Genomic DNA, 4,668 nt, shown 5'->3' with positions numbered 1-4,668 from the left:
GGATTTAAATCTCAAATAATAGTACTTGTCCTATAAATATCTAATGGAAACACACTTGAATTTGATCGTTTTATAACAAATGGGCATATAGATAATATTAAGCACAAATGGTAAATAGGAGCTCGCTTTGCGGTTATAAGACAAGAACTATTGTGATCCGGATCATCAAGCCGTCTTCAATACTTCTGGATACCAACTGCAGGTGCTTTCAAAGTTATTACATTACTAAATACAAATTAATATTTATAAGAATAAATCGTTACATATGGGTAATAATATATTATTTATTAACATTTAGGGCCGTTCTTACAATGTCCGGTTAAAGTTAACCGACACTTAACCGGCCGAATTCTGTCGGTAAAAAAATCTGTTATCAGTCGTTAATGTTAACCGACACTTTACCGTACATTGTAAGAACGGCCCTTAGTAAATATATTTGTATATTAAGGGCCGGTTGCACAAAAAAAAAATTATTGATAGGTTTTATCGGTTTGATAAAATATTTTATTGATAGATAAATATTAAAAATCGTTGCACAAATCATTTCTTATATTATTATATTTTGAGCCACATACCATAATTGTTCAGAGTGGTTCAATTATTTAAGGTTATGGTTCATTAATATTTTGATAATATTGTTCTGTGATAATATAAAGATGTTGATAACAGAAGATATTTGAAATTTGAATTTGATATCTCATTATTATGTTGATAAGGTTTCATTAATTTTATTTTATTGAACCAATAAAACTTATTGGACCAAAATCGGGCCTATAAATTTATGGATCAATAGTGACTAATGGTCGATAACTTATTGGTTCAATAATTTTGTGCAACGTATTTTAATTTTTATCGATTCAATAACTCAACTTATTGGACCAATAACTATTTATTGAACCAATATAGTTTTGTGCAACCGGCCCTTAATGATTTAAATGTATTATCAATTATAAGTACTCAATAGGCGTGTTTTCGCGCTTAACCAAATGTAACCTGGTTACTATATATTATAAACAACCGTTTTCGCGGTTTTGGCTATACTTTTGGTTTTAGGTAACTGATAATTTGTAAATTGTAACCATCAGAATGAAATGGTTATATCATTTGGTTATTGATAATCTACAAAATAATATGATAAAATTAATAAATAAAATAGAATCTATATTAGCCACAAATGCATCGTTTTCGTGAGTCTTTGACCAATGACCCAAATCATATAACCACATCTGATTAAAAGTATAAACAGGTTAAGCGCGAAAACACACCTAATATCTTAATTGTTAACAATAATCTACTTTCTTTTATCGGATACGAGTAATACACATTGTCTACGTTTGAAAATAATATATAAAAACTGTTTTTTTCCGGAATGTAACTGTATGGGTGATGTCGAGACGGTTCATGGTTTAATATTTACAATATTTACCTATCTTTAAACTTTTAGGTTCAGTAATAGTATTATTTTCTAGTACTTACCTAATATATATTATAGCTAACTGATATTCGGTATATGGTGTTCAAAATGTATCTTAACTTTTCTGTTGCCCGGAATAAAAATTCTGATTCGCAGCAGTATATTAGGTATAGGCAATCTACTTGCTGTAGATCGCGGACCCCGTGCTGTTTGTACGTAAGTGTATGATTTAACTCTAAAGTATCAAAGTTATACCAAGTTTGTCGTATTCCACCTATGGTGGTTTATTATAATCAGTTAATACAAAATCTTAACCTAACCTAACCGTACTAATATCAGTTGAATAAAAAAAAACAAATTTAACCATTTTTAAATTAGTCTGTCTTCTTCCCAGAAGTCTAATCTACATACAAACATTAATTTATATATATATAGACAAAAAATAATAATACAAATCAACAAACATGCCCAATTAACCAATAGCAACCAATATATTATATAATACACTGTTGCGCCACTGTTGTATTTTTTACATCCAGATTTCCTACAATTACGGTGGGTTTTCCTAAAATTTTCTTTCGTAAAAACCTTTTCCTGACAATATCGAACATCTTAAAAAAAAAATGAGCCAAATCGGATCAGCCGTTCTCGATTGATGAGGTGACGTACATTTTTCACTCTCCATTTATATGTATATAGATATACATATAGGTAAAATTCGTCGGACTTAAAAATAATATAATTGATCAGCATTCAAATGGTGTTTCAGTATGTTTATTAGTAATATATAAAATCGTTTAATTTTTTTCGTGTTGCTGGCTCGACACAGAATATTATATTGTAACATGTAATCGATTAGGTACACTGGCCTATTGAAAATTACCTAGACGAGTGGCTTGTTGTGTACAAAGTAACATTTGACTATTTCAGGGACGTCATCACTCGATGTTTTCCGTCGGTTATTTTACTAATTGTTTTTATTTGGTTCGTGTCAATACGCGTTTCGGTGTCCGATCAATCGCATAAATAAGGTGAGTGTTACATTTGCGACCGGCCTATATTGTAGATCGCCGTGCAACGACTTAACAGCGCTACCGACTCGCGACTTAACTAAATACGTGACCTAACGTCTATTTGTTTGCGTTTTGAATTAAACAGGATCGATACGGACATAATATATTAAATCCTAATATCTATTATCAAAACGACTCGTGACGGATTTATATCAGTGCAATTATTGAATTTAGAAAATGTCCGAACCATACACAATGACGTATTGCGTGGCGTGCCGTCAGAAGACTTCGTGGAGCGGTCAGCCGATACTGAAACAGACCCGAAACTTGAGAGCCGGTCTACGAGGTGTATGCGTCAGGTGCAACAAAACAAAGTTCACCTTCGTCACCACAGTATACTACTGTAGCAAACGGTAAGCGAGAGCGTCGGTCGTGGTCGTTGTTGGTAAACAGCGGTTGCCGTTCACGAACACAATATACCTATATAATATACGTACCTATGATGGTAATATGATGGTGTTAAAACGGTTTTAGATCCGCTGATACTCGTATTTTTACAAGTAATTAATATATCTCAAACTATCTGGTAAAGTCGGGTTCACAGCTTTACACATATTCGTCATCCGTCGTGCCCAATATTGACCTCGGCCCAACTCTGAAAATTTTCTGGTAGATCAATGGTTACCTAGATTATAACAGCCAATCAAAATACGATAAAATTTGCTCACTACACGACAGACGACGTAACTGTGAGCCAGGCTTAAGAAAGCAAATATAATATAGGTAATAATATTATATTATATAACTTACCTATACCAATCCAAATATAATCCAAACCGTTCTAACACCATCATATACAAACACACTACCTATAAATCATAGAGTATGTCATAACTCATAACGTTACGCAATGGTGGAAATTGGGGGGGGGGGGAGAATAGCCCCACCAAAAGTCCACCAATCCCTCCTTTTTTATTTGTGTGGGGTCGAAGCTCACATTGATGTTAAAAATGTTAGCCCCTCCTGAAATTTTAATGGATTTCCGCCTATGACATTACGACATTAATTAGAGGACGCCATAGAGTCCATAATTAATATTGTTTGTTGATAATCATTTAACGTATACCAGAACCAACTGAGCTATAATAATCTTTGTTTAATATCGTTTTTCGATATCACAAACACATAAAAAAGTGATATTTATTTAAAAAAATGTCAACATTATTAAAGTTCACGTCTTACTAAACGTTAAAATTATTTTTATATTTTTCAACCCCATGTAACTTTTTCGTATAAATGATGTCAAAAAATAAACGATATTGCACAATTATTTTTTTTCTTGGAAAATACATTTTGGTTTCTTATCTATGTAAGAATAAAAATCTGTCTTATCTACAAGTAATACTAATAATGATTAGCTGTGTCAGTTGGTATTCGAATTTTATGTACACTGTACAGCAGAGGTTCTCAAACTGTGCTCCGCGGAGCTTTAGGGCTTCAGTGCTTCACGATACTGGTGTAGTAACTTATGGGCTCCCTAGACGTCTCCGAATTAAATGAAAATAAAATAATATTTTGTTTATTTTATTAATAATAACCCACATATTATTTTGTTTTGTAGCTTAAAACGATATTACATTCTATATTTGGTAGTCGGTTGAAGGATAATATATTGCTTTTATCGTTTATGATTATAATATTAGAAAGAAACAAATATTAATATGCAATTTATGCATAATTTTTCATAAGTTATGAATATTTTATGAGCATTCAAAATGTTTGGGCATCCGTAGAATTTTCTTAGCAACATAAGGGCTCAACGAACAAAAAAATTTGAAAACCGCTGCTGTACAGAATATAGTGGAAAAGTATCAGAAACCTTAAAGGGTGGTGTGGGGGGCTCATACTTACATAATATTATGTACGTGATTCAATACCTTATCCCTACCCTTAAACAATTTCTAAATACACCACTGTCGTAGACTTATCGGAAACAAATCATTTTTTTAAAGCCAAAATAGAAGTCTGACAATGCTAACGCGAGAAATGTATTACATAATATTATCAAGGCTGGGCATTAATGAGTTAAAAAGTTAAAGTTAAGTTAAAAAGTTAAGTTACTTTTATCTAAGTTACTTAACGAGTTACTTTTTTTTAAGAAGTAACTTCTATCTTAACGAATTACTTTTTTTTTAAAGTAACTTATAACTTACTCGTCAATTCATTTTATAATCACATTAA

The 4,668-nt window shown here is 31.8% G+C and overlaps 1 long non-coding RNA gene across 1 annotated transcript in view; it reads left to right on the top strand.

Annotated features, from left to right (window-relative positions):
* The first annotated feature begins 2,264 nt into the window (after nucleotides 1-2,264).
* Nucleotides 2,265-4,668, top strand: part of LOC115034006 — a 3,008-nt gene continuing 604 nt past the window's right edge. The window contains exons 1-2 of the long non-coding RNA XR_003839351.1: nucleotides 2,265-2,445; nucleotides 2,573-2,840. This is a non-coding gene — a long non-coding RNA (uncharacterized LOC115034006). The remainder of the gene's footprint in view (nucleotides 2,446-2,572; nucleotides 2,841-4,668) is intronic.

Source organism: Acyrthosiphon pisum, chromosome X (genome assembly GCF_005508785.2).
Source record: "Acyrthosiphon pisum isolate AL4f chromosome X, pea_aphid_22Mar2018_4r6ur, whole genome shotgun sequence".
In the NCBI taxonomy this organism is placed as follows: Eukaryota; Metazoa; Arthropoda; class Insecta; order Hemiptera; family Aphididae; genus Acyrthosiphon; species Acyrthosiphon pisum.
This window is presented reverse-complemented; position numbering and strand designations above follow the sequence as displayed.